The 25738-nt window shown below is 36.3% G+C and overlaps 1 protein-coding gene and 1 non-coding gene across 2 annotated transcripts in view; one reads left to right on the top strand and one right to left on the bottom strand.

The window, feature by feature from the left end:
• LOC138714733 (UPF0415 protein C7orf25 homolog) overlaps positions 1-25738 on the top strand; it is a 397014-nt gene that overhangs the window by 93584 nt on the left and 277692 nt on the right. The window lies entirely within an intron of this gene.
• Positions 10259-10331, bottom strand: TRNAA-AGC (transfer RNA alanine (anticodon AGC)). Its single transcript has one exon. It is a non-coding gene; the product is annotated as a tRNA-Ala (tRNA).

Here is a 25738-nt window from a genome sequence, read left to right as displayed (position 1 = left end):
CCTGACAGCTTACTAATAAAAATTCATAATACTCTCATAAAGAAAAAGTTTTCAAATGTTCTTAATCACAATGAACTGATTGAATTTGGTTCACCACAACAGGCAACATCTGATTCAACATTCTGGGCTTCATCAGCACGATTTGCATTCAGCAGGGTCATGTAGAAAGATAATCCGGCCTGATTTTTCCATCCACCACCGAAATTTTGCTTCTTTAATGAAGTTGCCTTTGCGAATAACTTGAGGCTCAATATAAAAATAGTCCGCCGAGTTAGCTCTGTGGTAGCGTGTCTGCCTCTAGACTAGCTGGCCGGCCCGGGTTCGATTCCCAGCGGTGGGGGGGGGGCTTAGAAATGTTTCATGTAACATTTCTACCTCGGGAGTGTAGGAGAGATGGCGATGCACAAATTTCTAACCACTATATTGTGTACCAATGTGCCTGGGTTAAATCCCAAATCTCACCGCAGTGCATATGAAGAGAAGGCATATGTCACTGTTGGTAGTGATTCGTCCGTGGGATGGGGACGTTAAGTCTGGCGGCCCTCTTGGTGTTATTCGACAGGATTAGGCTACGTGCCGACACCGGGTTTCCCCTTAACCCTTCCTCATCTTCATCATCATCACCCATTTCAGACACTACCCTTACACGAACACATACATATTGTCCGCGCAACTTATCTAGGCACCTGGGTTCCCTAGTGCTCTCTCGCTGCCCCGTGGCTATCTGCTGGCTCCTGACCGTCGCTGCAGCAGTTGTACGTACAGTTACAAAAACATCATTCGGTATTTAATTTCAGTGCATTCCATTGGATATGGTAGGTGAAAGTATATGGTTTCACAAAATAACAAACATAAATAAATTACATTTTTCTTCTTCTGTGTGCTATACAGTATCATCATAACTCCAATTATTACAATATTCGTATCTGGCCGTCAGCTACTGATGGTAAGCGATGCATGAAGTCTTTAACTAGAAGCACAGGTCTGTGTTTTTGGGTTTCCAAAAAGTTCACTTTCACATACTGTCATTATCAATATTCTTCTTCTTCTTGTTCCTCCTCCTCTTCCTTTCTTCATCATCATCATCATCATCATCATCACTGCTGGTGTCGTCTAGAGGAATTATAAAATCCATAAATTAATAGGGAAAACACTTGAAGCTAGTAAAGAGATAAGTTTCCAAATAAATCACGAAAAGACAAAGTATATGATTACGTCTCGTGACTAGAACATAGTACAGGAACAGTAACAAATGTAAATGACACTCGGAGGAAATTAAAAGCAGAATAAATAGGGGAAATGCCTGCTATTATTAGGTTGAGAAGATTTTGTCATCCAGTCAGCTCTCAGAAAAGCTGAAAGTCAGAATTTATAAAACAGTATCGCTTGTTCTGTATGGTTGGGCAACTTGGACTCTCACTTTGAGAGAGAAACAGAGGTTAAAGGCGTTTGAGAATAAGGTGCTTAGGAAAATATTTGGTGCTAACAGGGGTGAAGGTACAGGAGAGTAGAGAAAGTTACACAACGCAGAACTGGGCGCATTTTATTCTTCACCTGACATAATTATAAACATTAAATCCATACGTTTGAGATGGGCAGGACATGTAGCACGTATGGGCGAATCCAGAAATGTATATAGACTGTTAGTGGGATGCTAGAGGGAAAAGACCTTTGGGGAAGCCGAGACGTTGATGGGAGGGTTATATTAAAATGGATTTGAAGGAGGTGGGATATGATTACTGTAGAGACTGGGTTAATCTTGCTCAGGATAGGGACCGATGGCGGGCTTATGTGAGGGCGGCAATGAACCTCCGGGTTTTTTAAAAGTCGTAAGTAAGTAAATAAGTAAGTAAGACATTTCTCTTTTGCCTCTTGATCACAACAAACAACCACTGACCTTATTATCTCCCTCTCCTTACTGTGTACGCTATATTAAAATTAAATTATGGTTTATTTAACGACCTTCGCAACTGCAGAGGTTATATCAGCGTCGCCGATGTGCCGGAATTTTGTCCCGCAGGAGTCCTTTTACATGCCAGTAAATCTACGACATGAGCTTGTCGCATTTACACACACTTAAATGCCATCGACCTCGGCCGGGATCGAACCGGCAATCTCGAGTATAGAAGGCGCGTATAATCTTGTTGCATCTCGTATTACTACCTGCCATTGCATGAATATGTCTTCACAGAACGCAAAATTACTATAAGTACAGATCACATTAAGCAAGCAATTGTATTTTACCCGCCTCGTAGAACATCCTTCCCTCTCTAGCCCCGCTACCGCTACAAGCAACCCCGCTACACCCCGCGTCCCGCTGTTTTAATAATAATAATAATAATAATAATAATAATGATTTATTTTAGCTGGCAGAGTTAAGGCCGTAAGGCCTTCTCTTCCACTCAACCAGCAAAAAGTGTATATACATATGCATGAACTTACAAAGAATCCAACAATTTGATTGAGATGAGAGTTACATGTATACAAAAGTTATTTACAAATTAAACAACAAAATACTATGAACTATTAATTAAACACTGAAATAAACTGTGTAGCAGAATTAAACTAAAATACATAGAATGTTAATATATTTCAAATAATATTAGATAATAGAAAGAGATTATTACGAGACAATTAAAATACAGCACAATCAGGATGATGTCTAAAGAAAAAAGTAACAATGTAGTCAGTGATAGTTTAAATCAGTATGATTGGAGTGAAATGCTAATAAGGTTATCTTTTAAGCTGTTCTTAAAGGTGTTTATTGTCTTGCAGCCCCTAATACTTTGTGACAAGGAATTCCATTGACGCGAGGTGGATATTGTAAAAGATGATGAATAACAAGATGTTCTATGAAGAGGTATACTTAGCGTGCCACAGATAAGTGATCTGGTATTTACATCGTGGTTAGAGTATAGATAAGAGAAACGAGACGAAAGGTAATTTGGTGTTGAAGTGTGCAGAATTCGAAAGAGTAAAGACAAAGAGTGTAAAGTTCTACGTTCTTTAAGTCGGAGCCACGAGAGACTTGCGAAGGACGGTGATATGTGATCATACCGTCGGATGTTGCACACGTATCTGACGCACATATTCTGAGCTCGCTGTAACTTGACTGACAATTCAGAACTTAGGTCACTTAACAAAACGTCACAATAATCGAAGTGCGGCGTTACTAGGGTTTGCACTAGGGTAAGTTTTAGTTGCTGGGGCAATAAGTTTCTCAAGCGACTCAAACAGTGAATGGAGGAACAGATTTTTTTTATCGTTTCTTTAACTTGAAAATTCCAACTCAGATTATTATCAAAAAAGAAGCCAAGATTTTTTACGACAGATGAATAAGGGATTAGCGTGTTGTTAAGTGTTTTAGGTGCCCAGATAAGTTTCGCGAACAGTACACTCACCTTAATACATGACATAACTCTCTACAGATACACATCATGTACAGCGTGGCCCCCCGAAGTGGTGTACAACTAGAAAATGGGCCACAGTTCTGCCATCTGTCCTCAATGTGCGGAACCCGAATCACGCAAGTGAAAGTGGGTAGACGTTGGATACACACACACAATATCAAAAATAGTTCACTTCTATGCAGTATGGAATAGGCAAGTTATGGATCACACTTTTGGAGGATAAGACATATTTTGGAACATCAATCATATATCTCCTATTAAATTGAATGGGAGAAGAATTTTTTTGGAGCGTCATTATGTGACAGTATATTGTGTATTGATCATACAGTATAGGCTAGTACCTAGTGTACTTACCTGAAATTTCGAGGGATGTGGTATTTGACGAGAGGGTTAAGATGAATCGCCATGGAGTTACAATTGGGAAGAAAACTTCTGTAGAAAATAGAATCGGATATTCAGTTTAAACAAGATTCGAACCCATACTCAAGCACACCTGGGGAACGAAACCTCTAGCAAGCCTTTATGCTACCCCGGTGGCGTTTTTGTTGTTTATTAATGACGAGGACTCATTTTTAACTCACGTTGTGGCTCTTGTACTCTTATATCATACCGTACTTTGCGAATTTAATGTCGTTATTTAGCGAGATTTAATCAACTGCCGAGTTCATTCACAAGTTCTTGGCCTTTGTCACGACATACGCTCCGACTTGCATGCTGGAGTCAGATTACTCTCAAGTTAAAGCGGACTTTGAAGTTGTCGTTCTAGAGGCAGCAATTGTGATGTAACTATTCCAGTTAGCTGATTCTGCTGGAGAGGAAGATATCTTCACCTGACGTCACTGAACAAGCCTTCTCCGGGAATAAATCCTCTTACGGGCTCTTGGAATAAGAGCCTGCCGTGCAGTCTTCTTTCCAGAGATGCCAGGTCAGGAAATGTATAAAACAAGAAATTATTTAATTTTACTGCCGTTGAGCTTGTAGTGCCTTATGTGGAAAATCTGAAGCAACATCCGCAGAAAACAGACAAAGCCCTGCTGACAATGGAACAGAATTTTAAAGCGGGTGTGTTATTAAGTTATATCTAAATTCGTGGAGGACTCATAGTATTCAATATCTATGCAGCGAGACTTTCTAAAAGAAAAGGGTAGGCGTGGGTTCGAATCCTATAAGTGGATGTATTTCTGTTTTCATTTTGATATCTGTATTGTCTTAGGTGTGATCTCGCTCCATGGAAATCATGTAATTTCTCAGTCTAAAGCAGCGGTGGCGAAAATGTAATCGTGCGCCGAGCCACTGTGTAACCTGCAACGTGCATAGCACCTATGGAGGGAGGCGGACACCCGAAGGGAAAATGAAGCAACTGTCTGACTTATTAACGGATTTTCATTTTCCTTACGTCAAGCACTTAAATATAATTTTAATACAGTACAAGGCTACAAACTAATGTTTAGTACGTGTAACGAAGAAAGAAATTAACAATAAATGAACAATATCATAACCTAAAATTAACTGTCTTCAGAATGTCTCCGCGACAGAGTTTCAAAATCAGGAATTATGTCACTTACTTGCAAGTCGTAGTTGATCACGAAGCTATTTGTCTGTCAGTCGTGATCTAAATTTGGTTTTCACTATTTTCATTGTTGAAAATAATTTTTCACAAACGTAAGTTGTAGCGAACATGGCTTCAACAGAGCAAGCGAAAGAACGAAGCTTCGGATATTTATTTTTTGGCAAAGATTTGAAAGTTCAACATTTGTCAAGTCCTTACATCTAGCTTTCATTTGACATCACATAGTAAATCAGTGAGTTCAAATTGAAGAGCTAACCGCATTATTCGTACATCTGCTGAAGAAAAAATCGACGTACAGAGATGATGATGATGGATGATGATGATGATGATGATGATGATAACAACAATAACACTTAACCTTTTAATGTTTCATCAGTAACATGTATAATGCCGTTTATTGTTATACAACCGTTTTTCTCGTAATACTTGTGAACAAATCATACATTTAATATTCTCATCATATTGACAGCAAAAAAATGCGTCCTCCCATCCTACTTGGAACTTTCGTACATGGTTTCGAGAGAGACATATGCCACTCGCAGGTCAGAGACAAATACAAACGGAACTGAGTTTGACTCCAGTGAGTGAGAGGGTGGGGGTTGGCAGAGGTTAGAAGTAAGCGAAATGAACAGCTATCACTACGAGCCACAATGTCTCGCGAGTCACGTCCTCGCCACGGCTGCTGTACGTCGACCCTTTTTCAGCAGATGTACGAATAATGCGGTTAGCTCTTCAATTTGAACTCACTGATTTACTACGTGATGCCAAATGAAAGCTAGATGTAAGGACTTGACAAATGTTGAACTTTCAAATCTTTGCCAAAAAATAAATATCCGAAGCTTCGTTCTTTCGCTTGCTCTGTTGAAGCCATGTTCGCTACAACTTACGTTTGTGAAAAATTATTTTCAACAATTAAAATAGTAAAACCCAAATTTAGATCACGACTGACAGACAAATACCTTCGTGATCAACTACGACTGGCAGTGAGTGGCATAGTTCCTGATTTTGAAACTCTGTCGCAGAGACATTCTGAAGACAGCTTTCTGGGGATCCTCGAAGCAGTCAATATCTACATCAGCGCATTGGTATCGCCATTCAGAACGGTAATGCTACAAGTATTCTTGCATCCTTCCCCGAGTCGACTTATTTAGATGAAATTTTCTTCCTTTAATTATTCAATTTATTTTTATTTTATTATAGTATACATGTCAATGTGAATACAATTTCCTTGGAAGCAAAACAATTTGTTTAAATAATAACACAATAACTGATATCTACGAATAAATTTTGAGCAGAATAGTAGTTCATCATAATTTTTAACCTTTTTTAATATGTATTTCAATCCATGTAATTAAAAAAATTAGGTTGTGATATTCTTCATTTATTGTTCATTTCTTTCTTCGTTACACGTACTAAACATTAGTTTGTAGCCTTGTACTGTATAAAATTATATGTAAGTGCTTGACGTAAGGAAAATGAAAATCCGTTAATAAGTCAGACAGTTGCTTCACTTCCCCTTCGGGTGTCCGTCTACCTCCATAGGTGCTATGCACGTTGCAGGTTACACAGTGTCTCGGCGCACGATCACATTTTCGCCACCGCTGTTATATTTATTATGTTTTATTTTATTGGGTTATTTTACGACGCTGTATCAACATCTAGGTTATTTAGCGTCTGAATGAAATGAAGGTGATAATGCCGGTGAAATGAGTCCAGGGCCCAGCACCGAAAGTTACCGAGCATTTGCTCGTATTGGGTTGAAGGAAAACCCCGGAAAAAACCTCAACCAGGTAACTTGCCCCGACCGGGATTCGAACCCGGGCCACCTGGTTTCACGGCCAGACGCGCTGACCGTTACTCCACAGATGTGGACGGCAGAATAGTAGTTCATCATAATTTTTAACCTTTTTTTTAATATGTATTTCAATCCATGTAATTAAAAAAAATTAGGTTGTGATATTGTTCATTTATTGTTCATTTCTTTCTTCGTTACACGTACTAGACATTAGTTTGTAGCCTTGTACTGTATAAAATTATATTTAAGTGCTTGACGTAAGGAAAATGAAAATCCGTTAATAAGTCAGACAGTTGCTTCACTTCCCCTTCGGGTGTCCGTCTCCCTCCATAGGTGCAATGCACGTTGCAGGTTACACAGTGGCTCGGCGCACGATCACATTTTCGCCACCGCTGTTGTATGGACACTTCATTGGTTATTGGTAATGCAGAAATCCGCATTAAGTTTGTGTAAAGAGGAACGAGAGTAGAAAGCAAACAAACAAGAAAAATGTAAGAACATGCGAATTTAGAGAAAGATAATACTTAAAAATGGAGAAAACCAACAAGTGTTGTGTTAGGAAGGGGAACAAACAGGGTAATGTAAAAGAAAAACAATATTCATGTGAAGAAGGGAGAACACAAATGGTATATATGAGGAATAAAGCAGTACTTGTGTTACAAGGAATGAAACTGTGTGTTAGTTGATGAGGTAACGGATAAATAAAACGTATTCGCAATATTTAATATTGTATAATTCACAAACAGTTTTACTTCTAGATCCAAGAAATAAATTGAAATATATTTTTAATTACCTTTCTTGTAAATTAGGGGTAGACATTAGCGATTCATCTTTCCCTGGGAAAGCGGGTAGACTTCTCACTTAGCTCCTTCTTGTACCCCGCGCGGAGGGGGTTGTATCCCTTCTCGGATCCCAGTCGACATCAAAACTAAAACGACCGCTTGAGGGCAGCAGCATCAGCAGCAATAGCACATCCTTTGAAAACGGTAAATTGAATCTGCATATTCCTCCTTTTTGAGAGAGAAAGGAGAAGAACATCCCTCAAATCTCCTCTTCTCTCCTCTCGCTCTCCGTCCCCGTTCGCCCCCCGAGCGAGCGCTTATTTTTGCCATGAAACATGTATTACAACATAACCCCAAGGGGCAGCTACTCTAGCCAGCCAGCTTTTCCTTCCGTTTTACTGTGAGCATAATGCATACTTGAAACGTAGTTAATATTTTAGCTCCTGAATTTACAACGGGGTGACCAATGAGTGGACCCGCGAATATTGGCAGCACTGTAACTTTAAGCGTCGGGAAACTTTGGCTGGGACGTGTTATGCAAATTATATTGAGCGAGACACTGCGTCTGACTAAGACATGAGGCAACTCCTGCCAACTTCGTAGAGCGGGACAGCGTGTTGGCTTTGTATTTACTGGTCCAGGAGTTGATTTCGAGACAGGTTATGCCCACTTGGACACCCTCGGTTTCCCAAGAATGCCTACCTACAGCGAATATTTCGATTCCTTATTATTTCAGCTCAGCCTTCTCCCATTCAGGATTATATGCGTTTAAACTGTAGTTAAATTGATAATATTCCATGTTTGCTCTTGATGTGTCATGAGTAGGGCCGTGACATTCGTATATTTGTATTAGATTGAAGGTGAACACACGACGTCGGACAGAATGTTGTCGACGTGTTTTAAATACTGGCAGCGGAAGCGAATTTGACACACGCCTAAGCAAGCACGTTCCGTGTTTTGTATACGATTATTGCGTATTATAAAATCAAGAATATACGATCATTGTATATAAGGGTTAATACAGGAAAGGTCTAAAATAATAATAATAATAATAATAATAATAATAATAATAATAATAATAATAATGTTTTATTTAACCTGGCAGAATTAAGGTCATACGGCCTTCTCTAACACTCAACCAGGAGTAAAAGTGCGTTACAAAAAACAATACAAATTTACAAAGTAGACTACAATTTTACACACAAAACTGAATAAGATAATAATAATAATAATAATAATAATAATAATAATAAAATGTAAACAACAAGTAAGTAGAAATCAGACATACGGTAATATATAACATACAGAAAGAAAGGAAAAAGCATAATAAAATGTGAACAGCAGGTCAAAATAAATGAGACATACAAAGTACAAAAAATAAGACAATTATTGATAATAATAATAATAATAACAATAATAATAATAATAATAATAATACTTACTTACTGGCTTTTAAGGAACCCGGAGGTTCATTGCCGCCCTCACATAAGTCCGCCATTGGTCCCTATCCTGAGCAAGATAATCCAGTCTCTACCATCATATCCCACCTCCCTCAAATCCATTTTAATATTCTCTTCCCATCTACGTCTCGGCCTCCCCAAAGGTCTTTTCCCCTCTGGCCTCCCAACTAACACTCTATATGCATTTCAATAATAGTAATAATAATAATAATAATAGTAGCAGTAGTAGTAGTAGTAGTAAAATAGTGCAGTACAAAGCATACAATGAATACAATATTTTTAAGTACACACAATAAGGAAAATTATGATTATATATAGCTCAACTTATCACATCATAGGGTAGATATACCATATCGGAAAATATGAAAACAAAAATATAAAATAAGTTAAATATCACTAGAACATAAAAAAATGTGAATACGTGGAAACATGCAATGCAACACTTGTCATAATAGTAAGTTAGTTTGGCAACTCGTCATAAGATAATTTTCTAACTTGGATTTGAAAGATTTCAATGTTCGGCAGCCCTTGACTTCAGGCGGCAGAGAGTTCCAGTGACGAGAGGTAGCAACAGTGAAAGATGAGGAATACAGAGGTGATGTGTGAAGTGGAATTTCTAGCGTGTTATCGCGTTGTGATCGAGTATTACTATTATGACAGCGAGAGAGGATATGAAAACGAGCGAATAAATAATAGGGGGATGAAGTATGCATAATTCGATATAAGAGAGAAAGTGAGTGCAGATTTCTCATCTCATGTAACCTAAGTCATGATAAATGCTGATGAGGTTGAGAATAATCGTTGGAAATCATACTTAAATTGTCACAAATGTGGTAAAACATAGGCCTAAAACTGTGAAAAGATGTTTTTTTTTTTTTTTTTTTTTTTAATATTTAGAGTTTCGCCGAAAACGTACAATTTTGCTTTCCCTATATTTAACTGTTACATTAATTTATTTATCACATATATTCCGTACCTTACTTTTCTTGCATGTTGTTCGCCTGGTTTCGGTTCTTGCTGTAGTAAACAGCACTCCTGTGGAGTAAAGGTCAGCGCGTCTGGCCGGGAAACAACGTGGCACGGTTTCGAACCCCGGTCGGGGCAAGTTACATGGTAGAGGTTCTTTCTGGGGTTTTCCCTCAACCCAATACGAGCAAATGCTGGGTAACTTTCGGTGCTGGAACCTGGACTCATTTCACCGGCATTATCAGCTTCAATTAATATTTGAGGAGAAAAATTCGCTCCGGCGCCGGGGATCGAACCCGGGTCCTTGGTTCTGCTTACCAAGCGCTCTGACCACTGAGCTACGCCGAATTCAATCCACAGCACCGGATCGAATTCTCCTCCTTCAATGTTTCCCTTTTTGGCCTGACTCCAAGTTAGGCATATATATGTTGACGTATATGTCCAATGTCAACTGCCATTATTATTTGAAATATATTAACATTCTATGTATTTTAGCTTAATTCTGCTACATAGTTTGTATTTCAGTGTGTAATTAATAGTTCATAGTATTTTGTTGTTTAATTCGTAAATAACTCTTGTCTACATGTAGCTCTTACCTAAATAAAATTGTTGAATTCTTTGTAAGTTGATATATATGTATGTATACTTTTTGCTGGTTGAGTGGAAGTGAAGGCCTCACGGCCAGCTAAAATAAATCATTATTATTATTATTATTATTATTATTATTATTATTATTATTATTATTATTATTATTATTATTATTATTATTATTGTTGTTGTTGTTGTAATACTAGGAGCGCACTCAGCTGAGTGACTTGTTTGGCCGGGATTCCGCAGTTAAGTGCACAGTAATCTGTACAGACATATGCACTGCAGCTATGAGAATATTATAGATTTATTAATTTGTCATGCAGAATAATATCTGTAATGTTGACAATTAATATTTGAGGAGAAAAATTCGCTCCGGCGCCGGGGATCGAACCGGGGTCCTTGGTTCTACGTACCAATTACTCTGACCACTGAGTCCGGCGCCGGAGAGAATTTTTCTCCTCAAATATTGTCAATATGACAGATATTATTCTGTATGACTAATAAATCTATAATATTATCAGCTTCATTTCATTCAGATGCTAAATAACCTCAGATGTTGATACAGCGTCGTAAAATAACCTAATAAAATAAATTAAATAAACAACAACATTCATTTTCAAAGTTTCAAATGAAAATGACCGCCGAGTGTCGGACAGTATAACCTTGTATGCGGAAAAACTGCGTTCAACATCGGCTGAAACCAAAGGCGCATATGTAAAAAATTTCACATCATACATTTCTACATCAAGTTGATAATAATCGCACATGTCATCTGACAAAATCTTGCAATCTTGCATAACGAATTGAACCCACCGGTTTTTTTTTTTTTTTTACTGTGTTCATTTTCGCACACGCCTTTTTGCTTATATCATCTTGCAGATCATTTACTTTTGAGATGAGAATAGTTTTACTATCGAAATTTGCTCCACCAATTTCACACCAGTCTTTTCGAGACATTCAATTGTATCGGGGATAAATCCAAAATTAGATGAAATATATTCATACTGTTTTTAATATTTGGGTCACCAAGAGTTTGGATATTATTTATGGAAGCTGCATCGTTTTCGTCAAACATCTGTATGACTCCTTTTACCCTTATATACAATGGTTGTGTTGTCTTGATTTTATAATACGCAATAATCGTATACAAAACACCGAAAGTGCTTGCTTAGGAGTGTGTCAAATTCGCTTCCGCTGCCTGTACTTGAAACACGTCTGGCGTCTTGTGTTCGCTTTCAATCGACTTGAAACTAATACAAATATACCGATGTCAGGGCCTCAGTTATGAGCGATGGGTCTAAGTTACACCACCACCACCACCACCACCATCATCATCATCATCATCGTCATTTCAATGGCTTTTGAAAAAAAAAAAAAAAGCTAGTACCGTAATTTTCCACAACTATGGTCCACATTACAACCACAGTCTACTATATACAGTCACGAAGCTCAATACTTACTAAATATGCAAACATAGACAGTTGAAATACGCATCCATAGATAGTTGCTCACCACAAGGATCGCTACTATCGCCTCATCACAGACTCTTTCCCTAGCAGACGATAAAATGTATTGTACATTCGATATCGCGTTCTTTTGAAAAAATTAACACCTTCTTTCCACTATTGAAATATGAAATACATAAGGTTTATATTCATAAAATATATATTATATTCTATAAACTCACCTTCCTGGATATTTCGGAAGAAGGATAACTCTAACCTATTTTTCTTACAATTTATAGTACTACAAACGTCTCCTTGTCCCATATTATTATTCAAATTATTGTATTTTAGTCATTTACAGTTATTACAACCGATAACGAACATTTCACAGCTTACATAGCATTTTCACAAAAATGCGAAATACGGCACAGTCAATGCTTTTTCGATCTAGACCAGGCCGTAATGTTTGTTCGGGTTTTCTATTTCAGTGTATGGAGCTCAGTGAAATATTATATTATAAGTTTATTGCGTATCATTGCTACGCTTTATTTAGTGTAATTTGTCCATAAGTTCCGTTTACTTCTTGTTGCATAATATGTTGCAGAAATAATTACAAAACTGTGTTATTTTAATGCAAAGAGAATTTTACATGTTAACATAATATGTTCGTGTCAACATTTAAAGATTAGAATGGAAGCTATTTTGAGGTTCAATAAAAACGAATTTATATTGTGATTTTAATTTAGCACATCTACCTTCCTTAAATGTAGACAGAAAATTTACCATATGATTCCTATGAAATTAGTGTACGTACGATTGTATTACTTCGTCTCTTGGGTAGTAGATAAATACAATAATTCAGTACTCAATTGTAGTATTAAAATACAGACAGAATGTGACGTGTGTCATACATGACTTTATGTTTAATTATAACGTATAATTGCGAATATAGGAATAAAAGTTAAATATATTAAACATAACCTATAATATCCATATAACCTATAATATACATATGTAGTGGCAGGGCATTGGAGACCACTAAAATTAGACAGAAAGGGGCAACTGGTACAGTAAACATAACCTATAATTTCAACATATCTAAATATTCGTGCGGTGCAACTGAAAATTATTGAATCGTGCATAAATGAATGTACAAGAATTTCGCAATATTTAATCGAAATAAAGGCAGGTAGGTCTATTACACATGCGAACAACGTAATTTTCACTCCAAAAATAATATTACACCTTAACTCCCAAGGAATTATGTCTGAAGTGTCTCCTAATCATTGTTTTAAATTTTATTAATGCAATTACACTACATTTTAGAGGAATATATGTTACTCTTTATGCATTCCAATTAATTTATATGGTTGAAATGCCCCCCTTCGTGATCGGGTTAAGCGAGTCACATGGTCTGCCTTACGGCCTGTATTAGATCACGATGGCAGTGACACAGTCTATTGTTCCAAGTACTCACAGCGCTCCAAGAGGCTAGCAACTATCGCGAGAAATGCAACTCGTTGGCAAAAAATCATCCCAAGCTTCGTGACTGTATATAGTAGACTGTGCTACAACCATTCCAATTTTGCACTATATAACGTAGTGCCTCGTTTATCCACATTTTTGCTGTACTGAAGTATAGCTATCTATGAACTATCTGCAACACTTCTACAATCTTCTTTGAATAGTTGTATTGTGGACCATAGTTGTGGGAAATTAGGTACATATTTACAGTTTAAGAAGTTTAATTTCTACCACGCTTAGAGGTTATACAGTCTTTCTTTTTACTTTTATTGATTTTTGATAGTCATTAACATTCCGCAAGTTTCTTTAAAGAAGCAATGAAAGTTTGAATTTTACCGCTGTGCTGAGAGCAATGTGTTGGTGTACTTCTCGTCAAACAGATACTTTCACATTTTTATGACGGAACAAAAGCACTTTGATGTATTTTACAACGTTCAATCCCATCATATCATACTTTTTGCACTATCTGAAAACACTTTGAGGGTATTATAACAATACCAATCATTTAATATATCTGGAGTGGCACTGAAAACCCTTTGCTAACATTCAAACAATTATTTTTCACAGCTCTTTTCGTTTCGGAAAAAAAGTAGTACGGCGTAAAGTGTGAAAATGTTCTGTTAGAATGTTTCAAACACAAATCCATAAATGAAGTCCTTTATGTACTATTAAACCATCAAATTGTGTCGACTACAACTTGATACGTTAAAAAAAGAGTATTTCTAGAAAGATAAAGTGAGAGTATAAAATATTCTATCCTAAGAATCTGGGGCTTAGTGATAAATAGACCTTAGACTTTAGGTTAAATGGCCTTTTTTTCTATAGGGATAAACTAAAACTAGTTAAATATCTTCACATTTTATATAGAATATGAACGTTTGAAAGCGGCTTTGTGGCGCATAAAAATTCCAATTTTTAAGGTTTTAGAGCCTAAAATTGTCCATTTCTATTTGTTACGTATATATTTTTAAATTTTCGTGTGGCAGTGAAAGAGAATCTACGTAAAGATTAATTTTTTGATCCTACAGAATATATCTCTTATGGTAACAATGATTATTAGACAGAAAAATTCGCTCCGGCGGCGGGGATCGAACCCGGGTCCTTAGTTCTACGTACCAAGTGCTCTAACCATTGAGCTACGCCGAAGTTCAATCCACAGCACCGGATCGAATCCCTTTCCTCTAGTGTTTTTCCTTTGTGGCCAGACTCCAAGTTCGACATTTATGTTGACATATTATATTAAGTCAACTGCCATTATACAAGGAGCGCACTCAACTGAGTGACTTGGTGGCCGGGATTTCACATTAATATGCACTGTTGGGCGAAGAATCTACATAAATATTAATTTTTGGTCCTACAGAATATATTTTATGGGAACAATGATTTATTACAGGAGAAAAATTCGCTTTGGCGTAGGGGATCGAACCCGGGTTCTTGGTTCTACCCACTTGGAAGAGCTAGGGCCAATGACCGCTCTTGGGGGGAGGCATTGCTTGAACGAAGCTACCAATCGCTTGCAGGAAGGATATCATTTCTATCTTACTCCTTAGCGGCCTCGAGCTGACGCTGCCCACAATACACTCCGGCACAGATCGACTCCATTCCCATATGCGCCAAGTCACTCTACAGATTCCTGGGACGGACCATAGTTGGAAATTGAATCTGGATCTACTTAAAACTGATAGCAAAACGCATTGATACAAATACAAACCATTCATTTCATACCTCTTTTGTTTCGAAAGAAACAGTGACAAGAAATTTATAAAATCTCTTGAATTGCACGAGAAAGTATTGATCGCTGATATGTAATTTTTAGGTTAGGTAAGACTGGATTTAAGAATTAAATAAATACTACAAAAGTGACAAGAAATTTTTAAATCTGAGCGGTTGTATAAATACGTGTTTATTTTTTTTTTTTGGCCAATGTTTTATTAATGTTATATAATATTTAATCTAAGTTGGAGAATACTGAAGATTAAATCGTACTAATGTAAAACTTTATACAATTTATTAATACTGTGTTATAATTAATTATTGTGCAGATTGTATGTATGTATGTATGTATGTATGTATGTATGTATGTATGTATGTATGTATGTAGGCCTATGTATGTAGCATTAACTTCCCATGATTGTACGAGAAGATTCGAAGAGAACGGCAGTTACGTAGACTTTCGGCTCCCCCCTACTATCATTAATGCACAACACGATGTCAATATGGCGGTTGCTGTCGTCTGCGATACAACGAACTTTTCTGTTGATTTTCGAGTTCGTCATTATATGCTTATTTAAGTTGTGTTAACTCTCGCTAGTGGTTTTATATTTTATTTCATCCGTCTTAGAATTTATTTTATTACTGTAAATAAATTTGTTTTATCACTATTATTATTATTGTTATTATTATTATTATTATTATTATTATTATTATTATTATTATTAATGAATTATTTTGTATTACAATCTTTGTATCATTTCTGTCACGATTATTCTATTATAATTATTATTATTATTATTATTATTATTATTATTATTATTATTATTATTATTATTATTATTATTGTTACTATTATTTATATAATCAGCATTATTATTTGAACGCTGTAAAATTTATGTAGACTACTGGACTGTACCCGAGCACGAGCATATGCTCATTTCGGGTATCTATTCATATGTATTCAATTCAAACGTAAATTGTAAATAAATTTGAAAAAAATTGAAAAAAAAATGTATGTAATGTATGTATGTATGCCATACCCGTGCGCTTCGCTGCACAGTTCGAAATGTTCGAGATGCGATTCGAACCTCCTGAGCGACGAGCGTATTTTCTGCATTGATAGTACCTGTCGTCTGAGGCGTGTCTATAAAACTCGCTATCTGGAGCGAAGAATGCAAATTGCACTCTCTTTACACTGAATAAAAATTCCAGATCCTCAATAACACAGTAAAAATATTTACTATCAAGCTGGAAGTATTTCCCACTTTCACCATTAGGACGCCTCAGTACGTGTAGGCCCTAAGTTTAAAGCTCTAATATCTGCGAGTGTGGAGCCACACATAAACTTTGTAACACAATTCTCGCCTGTTTTGTGTTTTCAAGTTCCGGAATTCACAGCCACTTGCGCCCTTTTTTTCTCTGAATAAAAGTTTTAATACTGGCTGTTTATTTTTACAAGTGCGGGTCCCAGATAGCTGCACGTATCTTCTTTTTGTTCGCGTCTAGGAAGTGTATTAGCAAAAAATTTGTTTCACTGCATTCCAATGCTTAGAGATAGTCGAGAAATTGAGCTTAATTAAATATCATTGTAAGGGAGGTAACGCATATAATTTATGAAGTGATTCAGACGTTTCCCACAATTCAGTCCTTTATAATACTATCAGTTAATGGTGCGGTGAATCCTAAATTTTCTCGAATTCGAATCTCGAAAGGTTCTCGAATCCTTCGAATATCTCGAATCCTTCATACAATAATAATATAATAAGGAAAAGGGGAAAAACTTCTATTTGAAGTCAAAAGTTGTTAATTGCAAGAAAATTTGAAATCTGTGTTTAATGAAAAACAAATTCAGGAATGCAGTTTTTAAAAAAATCCCATATTTATACCGTGCTCGCTTAGAGGAATCGAGAAATAAATGTTCACCATTTAAAATCAGATGAAGATATTGTTTTTATTTACTTCTGACAAGATGCAGAAACTGTCTAAGTTTATGCACTAATGGTTTAAAAACAGTTGCATGTTCACGCGCATGCGCACTAACATTTATCGTGAAAACAAGCCCGGCATCATTCAGTAGAACATTCCGTCATTGGACCATTCTCCTTCAAAGAGGCGACAATCAAAGGGAATGTGTATCTAGACATTTGCAGAACTTTTGTTGTTGATCAACTCCCCCAGGTTCGGTTTTTCAGCAACATGGGGCTCCACCACATTACTATGGAGCAGTGCGTGGCTTCTTGAATGCAAACTTTCACGATAGGTTGATCGGAAAAGGAGAATCCTTGCTTGGCCACCTAGGTCACCCGACTTGACGCCCATTGACCTTTTTCTGGGGCTTTATGGTGAATGTTGTGTACCAACGTGGTACAGTTGACACTTTGGAAAAACTGAGACAACGCATTATAAATGCAGCTGCGCTAATCACTCCACAAATGTTATGGAACACTTGGCAGAAGGTTGAGTACGTTTTCGATGTCTTCAGGATAACTCGAGGCCCACACATCGAGTTGCACTGACCATTCTCCGAAACTCGGAGAGTTTCTACATCAAGTTGTACAAAAAGTTATGTTATAAAACCATTATTTATACTTTAAATTAGCACTTATTTCTCGATCCCTCTAAGCGGGACACGGTGTATTAAGAAAATACAAACGAAATTTTGTAAATGAAGTACGTAATTAAAACTCTTTAGTCCATCTCTCGAATTCTTCATATAAGAATAATAATTAGGAAAAAATGGAATAACATCTACTTGAAATTAAAACATTTTAATTGAAACAAAGTTTGAAATATGTGTTTAATGAAGAACAAATTTAGTAAAATAGTTTTTAAAAAATTTCCATATTTATTAAGAAAATACAAACGAAATTTATTAAATGAAGTACGTAATTAAAACTCTTTAGTCCAGCTCTCGAATTCTACATTTAAGAATAATAATTAGGAAAAAATGGAATAACTTCTACTTGAAATTAAAACTTTTTAATTGAAACAAAGTTTGAAATATTATGTGCTTAATGAAGAACAAATTTAGTTTTTAAAAAAATTCCGTATTTATTAAGAAAATACAAATGAAATTTAGTAAATGAAGTACGTAATTAATACTCTTTAGTCCATCTCTCGAATCCTTCATATAAGAATAATAATTATGAAAAAAATGGAATAACTTCTACTTGGAATTAAAACGTTTTAATTGAAACAAAATTTGAAATATTACTGTATGTGTTTAATGAATACTAAATTTAGCAAAATAGTTTTAAAAAAATTCCGTATTTATTAAGAAAATACAAACGAAATTTAGTAAATGTAGTACGTAATTAAAACTGTTTAGTCCATTTCTCGAATTCTTCATATAAGAATAATAATTAGGAAAATGGAGAAAAAATTATACTTGAAATTAAAAGGTTTTAATTGAAACAAAGTTTGAAATATTATGTGTTCAATGAAGAACAAATTTAGGAAAATAGTTTTTAAAAAAAATTCCCATATTTATTAAGAAAATACAAACGAAATTTATTAAATGAAGTACGTAATTAAAACTCTTCAGTCCATCTCTCGAATCCTTCATATAAGAATAATAGTTATGAAAATGGGAAAAATATTCTACTTGAAATTAAAAGGTTTTAATTGAAACAAAAATATACCCTATTTACTAAGAAGATACAAACGAAATTTAGCCCGCTGAAGTCCAGGCAAAAAAATGCAAAATTTATGAGCACACAGTTCCAATAGTATTTGGAGAAATATCATCTCAGCTCCACTGAAGTTGTAGGGGTAATGATTGGAGCTAGGGACACAATATCTCGCCTCTTTGTCAGTTTCTGCAAGAAATTTCAGTTGAACATGACTTCATTCGTGATGTTTCCCTTGCTGCTATCAGAGGATCGCTTGCCATTTTAAAACACCATCTGTATTTCGTTTTCTACTTTTGTTTGAATGTTTAATCTGTTTGTTTACCATGTTTATTATATTCTGTTACTTTTCCTGTTCTTAATTTCATTTTTCTGTTCGTTTCCTATGTTTCTCTTCTGTGACCTTTCCTGTTCTTTTCCCTATTTTAAATTTTGTTTTCGCTCTGTGTGTTAGGTAAGCTTTGTCCAATGAAGTAGTCCCATTATTGGAAAGCTGTAATTGTCTTTCTAAATAAATAAGTACGTAATTAAAACTCTTAAGTCTTGAGGCCCATTTCCATTTTCTCGACATAATACAAGAAATATTAGAGTAACAGTTCACATTTTTCATTTTTCTTTAATAACAGATGTTGCAGAATCTTTTTAAATCAAAGCAAGTGTAAATTGGGATGAGGGAGGATTTTTCAAGATTTAAACTAGATATTGATGATCAGGGATGAGCAATTGAAGAACAATCACGGTAAAATCTGCCGGGTACGCCAACATGAGACGCATTCTTCACATCACAACTTGCAAAATTCCCTAGAGAAGGCTTGCATACAGCGAGAATTTCTATGCAAGCAGTGAGCCAGATTTTCTGCAACTGCCTGATCTAAAAAAATGACATTGCTTGACCCTCCACGTCACCTGACTTAACTACTGGGTGTTCATTTCAAAGTGTGTCATGACGTCACTGTTGATGAGTCAGCGATTTGAAGCGAGTTTCAGATATTGTGTCAGAGAAGTTGCATATTAATGAAGGCGTTCAATCTGAACTTGAGAACGTGTATGGTATAACTTGAACGTCGTAGCAACAGATGGCGGTCTGTACGGTCTGTGTGCTACCATAACCACTTTCGAACTGTGTTTTGCGCGGCGAAGTCGTACGCAGGGTATTTGTTGTCATCGGTTGCGTACGGCAACATTCCACAATACAAATCAAATGCTCCGTGTCCATGTTGACCGTCGAAGTTAATGTCAACAAATACGTAAGTAATCGTCTTAACCCTCTCCCCATATCCCGACAGTAAGAAAAAACTCACCTCAGTACATGTTTCGAAACAGTTCACATTCCTGCCACTACCGGCGTTACCGTACGTATCGGTAAATACTCTTCTGAATGAACGCCTTACTTGATAAGCAACTTCTCTGGCAGATAAGTAATACACCTCTGCGGAAGTGTAGGAAGATTGAATTCTCTAGGCTCATCGACTAGCCACGTGACGGCATACAGCGAGCCATGACACACTTTGAACCGAACACCCAGTATTTGTGATTATTTCCAGTGGGACACCAGGAAAGCAATGTTTATACAGATGTCATGGTTGATCTCCGTCGCAAATCATAACACTTTAAAAACGTAAACGTGACTTGAGATTTTTCACAAATGGCAATATGTGGGATTACAATTATTTTATCTGCAATTTTTGTCCCATTAAAACAGGCAACTTTGTTGTTGCATTTAAAAACGCCCATTTTATTGAAACACCTATTATTACTTTGCAAAACCTAAAATCGCAATAGGGCTAGCAGACCTTGAGGAACGAACCCCAACCTTCGAAATATGAAACTTTTTATCCATTCAGTTTGGTCGCAACGTAAAAAAAAGAAGGATAAATTCTCGCTTTAATATTGCACTGTCGGTTACGATGTGTTGGCCAAACTGCCCACACATGTTGCCATAGCAGCGTAGTGAATGAGGCAATATCAAAAACAAATGACGGTTAAACCGCGTGCTCACGATTCTGATTTGTCTCGGGATGTCTGCATAAAGTTACGTCGCTCTCACAGCTATAAAACAATCTAATTATCTAATCTGTGGAAGTAATTAAAGAATGCAAGGCGCAGATAATCTATAATGTAGTGCCTCCAACCTGTATTCTGTATCTTATTACGGCCTCATTAATTGTAAAGTCGTTTAGATGCAGTAAACTGAGGCTTAACTGTAGATCTATGTGTTCATCTGTGTCTAAACACCATAAAGTTCATATTAGTAGCCCGAGAGCAAGTTTTTCTCACCTTTAAACCTTGTAATATTCCATCACCAGCAGCTGTCCCATGTATCCTTGCTGCTGTTCCTCAATACGTTATATTTTAGCAATGGCATATAGCAGCCGCGGCGAAAATGCGACTCACGAGCACATTGTGGCTCGCAGTGCTTTTCTCTCGCTTCCTACCTGCAACCCCCACCCTCTTATTCACTGGAGTCAAACTCCGTTCTATTTGTATTTGTCTCGGACCTGCGAGTGGCGTATCGTCGCAATATCTCTCTCGAAACCATGTACCTCTATAAAAAAAAACGAAAGTTTCAAGTAGGATGGGAGGATGCATTCTTTTGCTTACAATATGATGAAAATATTAAATGTATGATTTGTTCACAAGTATTACTAGGAAAACTGTTGTACAGGGACATCATTTTATTTTTACTACAATTTTTATTGTACCTGAGTTTTTTAATGTAATTCACTCCCACCCCTTCTACTAATGAAGTTCCAACTGTTCTCCAGACAGAATCAAGGCTGCATATAGTAAACAGTACTGAGTTAGTGAATATAGTACGTTCCAGAAATATGTTCGCTTTTTATAGTGACGAAAGAACTTTCAATATTGAATCATATTTTCGCACAGGTACTGTCCGTTTGCCTACGTCGCATCCCGATTTCCCCCACCTGCTTCTGCACGCCCCTCTGTAAAAGCAGGGCTGTCTTAGCTCTTTTCTGAAAACATTAATTTCTGTTAGGAATTGGACGTTTACGTAATATTATACAACTGTTTAAAATAATTTAAATGAAAGGGCCTCGTTAAGTTATTAACTGTCACGTGATTTCTCTCCTTTCTACGATCCTGTGGCATAACCACTTGGACGAACAGTAGATAGTATGTCTGAGTAATTTTATCTGTGCGGGTCGGGCAGAAGTGAAGATTGAATTTACAGTACGTAAGGTACTCTTTTATAGAGTAGGTACAGAATTATTTCAACATGAGTTACTAGTACGAAGGACGAAACTGGCAATTGGAATTAGATGCAATAGTCTATAGTGCGATAATATGCACAAAAGAACTGAAGCCTGTATCGAAATGAACGACCACCATTTTAAAAAATGTGTCTAAATATCCATATTACGATTATTTTTCAATTGAACTTCATTCTCTATATTGTACGCTAATGGGCTGTAGACAGTATAATATACACTGCATAATGAATACTCAGTTCGTGAGTAAAAACACTTATTTTTAATACAGTACTGCATTTTGATTAAACAAAAACCTAATGAAAATTATCGAACTCAAAATCGCGATATTTTCTAGTTTACGTAAATGGATGAAATACGTTTCTTCCCTCCTATACCTAGTAAAGTGGTTTGTTTGTGTTTTACGCCGGTATCATTGAACTCCAGTCGTGGAAGAAGGTAGCGAACGGTGTTTCCGGTTCTCTAAAGGTACAGCCAGGTTAATATTAAAAATGTTAGTAAAAATAAAATGATGTCCCTGTATAACATAAAACGGAATTATAAGTTACTACATGTTACTGATGAAACATTAAAAGGTTAAGTGTTATTATTATTATTATTATTATTATTATTATTATTATTATTATTATTATTATCATTATCATTATCATCTCTGTACGTCGATTCTTTTACAGCAGATGTACGAATAATGGGTTAGATTTTCAATTTAAACTCACAGATTTACAATGTGACGTTAAATGAAAGCTAGATGTAAGGACTTGACAGATATTGAACTTTTCAAATCTATGGAAAAAAATAAATATTTGAAGCTTCGTTCTTTCGCTTGCTCTGTTGAAGCCATGTTCGCTGTAACTTACGTTTGTGAAAAATATTTTCAACAATGAAAATAGTAAAAATCAAATTTAGATCACGACTGACAGACAAATACCTTCGTGATCAACTACGATTGGCAGTAAGTGACATAATTCCTGATTTTGAAACTTTGTCGCAGAGACATTCCGAAGACAGTTAATTTTAGGTTGTGATAATGTGTCCTATGTTTTCTTGTTCATTTCTTTCTTCGTTACACGTCCTAAACAACTTCCCCTTCGGTTGTCCGCCTCCCTCCATAGGTGCTATGCACGTTGCAGCTTACACAGTGGCTCGGCGCACCATGGCCTTTTCGCCACAGCTGGCGTATAGTGTAAGGTTGCCTATATCGCACCACTTTAGCATTTATAATTTTTATTGAACAATACAGTTTTTATTTTCTGCATTCCTTTACAGAGATACATTCCCAGAACATTTATCTTTGATGTAAAAAAGAATTCTTGAATTTGATTTAATATTTTTTAATTAAAATTACATTTTCGAAACACTTGTCAGTGGTGCCATTTAGGCAACTAGTTTACAGTTTCTTTATCTGCAGGGAACAGGATGAAGGAAAGCTTTTAATATTGAAAATATTGAAGAGTATTTGAATGATTAATGTAAGAAATGCAAATTACAAGTTCATTGAAATTAATGAAAGAGAGTAACGCATCTTCAAATGAAATTGAAAAAATATAGCGTAAATTACGTAACATTTAAACTTTCTGAATACGATTTTTATTGTTATACATTTGCCATGTGCTTCACCATGCAGTTCAGACTGTAAACTGCGTCACCTTTTCTCCACGATTATCTCAAAGCCACCTAAGAGCTGCTTCATGATATAGCTGTCTGAAATGATTTGAAGATAGAAACATCTAAAGGCTGGGCCTATGAGTATTATGACGAAGAAGCTGAAACAGGAGCATACCATTTTCCCGAGATAATCTAGCTTCTAAATTTTTTGAATGGGTCCTATAGGTGGACATACAGTAGCAGCACTTTTTTCTATGGCAGGTTTGAGTGGCAAATAAAATGTTTGAGCTATTCGACAAATAGTTCACTATTGATGTAACCTGAATCAGAGCAAACAAATAACGATCCTTGAGGAGCACCAGCTGATAATGAAGGATGCACTGTTTGACGTTTAAACACTATCACAGGTGGCACAAAATACCTAGTACGCTTGTACAACACACACTTGTTGTATTAATACCTTTTTCACTACTTCATATTGTACCCACCTGATGCATTCCTAGTTCAGTTAAAATTTTTGGGGCCTTCTTTTGTACGGTTAGAATTGCTACAGTTGCCCATATCGCACTGGTGCGAATTAGGCACCTACAAAGTGGTGGGAATTGAGAAACTACGCCATAAGTTATTATTTCCTTCATTCTAGCCTATAATCACGACATGTTCGAAAATCCTACTAAGTTAAATGTTCTTTAATACCTGTTTAAACGAATAGCATCTTAAGATTATGGATTCCTTTGCATACAAATCCGTTATTTAGTTACAAAATGTTAGCCAAATATACATCCACCTGAGCGATTATATTAGATATACTATCACCACGCTGTAGACACAAAGAAGTGGCAGAAATCAAGTGACATGGTGGACGTTCATATGGTAGTTTGCAGTAGCGGCCGGTGATCGAAATCCTCGGTGAGGCCAGATGCAACTAGTTTAAGTGCCTCCGATAGGAAATGTTTGTCTATGATATTAATTATTATTGTTATATTATTAATATCATTATTACTGTATTGTTATTATTATTATTATTATTATTATTATTATTATTATTATTATTATTATTACTACTATTAATGAAAAATAATAATTTCACTCACGAAATAAGCTGTTATGCTCTGAGTTTCAGTGATTGCTTCAGTGTGATGAAGCAACCCATATTATGTGTTGAAATTCCCCTTTCTTTCTTTTCTTTTTATTTTTTTCCTTTGACAGCAACAAACAAGGTCAAGAGAAGTTTATTTTGCACCACATTACCACATAACCATTTATGTTGCCCATACCAGGATGCAATAGAAACTCGCGTTTTAAGATTATCTGTCAGAAAAATTGTCAGCAATGTCGTAGATATCTCGGTAGTCTCTCTCTCTCTCTCTCTCTCTCTCTCTCTCTCTCTCTCTCTTTATTTAAAACTTCCTTTATTTCAGTATTATTTCTTCTCGAAAAGGGATACTTTAACAATGAATTAACTGCACCAGCATTATTTTTCTCATTTGTTTCTGTTTATATTTTCCCGAAATATATAACAATGGCCCAGATTCACTACTGTACTACGAAGTACAATAGTACAACACCCTCGCATATGTCATAAACTAAGACATAAGGGGAGAGAATAGAGTGGGTCTCTGCCTGCCAAAGAGCTGGAATTTTGTTATTTATGGCCTATTTAGAAAGACAAGCCACCACTGCTATTCCCACCCCACTCTACCCTTGAGGCCGGCCCATGGATGGGAGAAGTGAAACTTGACCAGGCCAGCCGAATTGTGCCTCAGCTACAACGTTTTAAGCGCAAACTCAAAGCCCGCGAAAGGACATGAAATGCATTAAGCCAGACACGGCACGAGCGATTCTGGCCTCAGGAACAAATTTTACCGCAAAACAGGTCTATATACATCACAAGCCAGACCCGGCACGAGCGATTCTGGCCTCGGGAACAAATTTTACCGCAAAACAGGTCTATATACATCACAAGCCAGACCCGGCACGAGCGATTCTGGCCTCAGGAACAAATTTTACCGCAAAAC

Source organism: Periplaneta americana, chromosome 15, assembly GCF_040183065.1.
Source record: "Periplaneta americana isolate PAMFEO1 chromosome 15, P.americana_PAMFEO1_priV1, whole genome shotgun sequence".
Taxonomy (NCBI): domain Eukaryota; kingdom Metazoa; phylum Arthropoda; class Insecta; order Blattodea; family Blattidae; genus Periplaneta; species Periplaneta americana.
The sequence above is the reverse complement of the archived record's forward strand: the minus strand, read 5'-3'. Positions and strand labels throughout refer to the sequence as shown.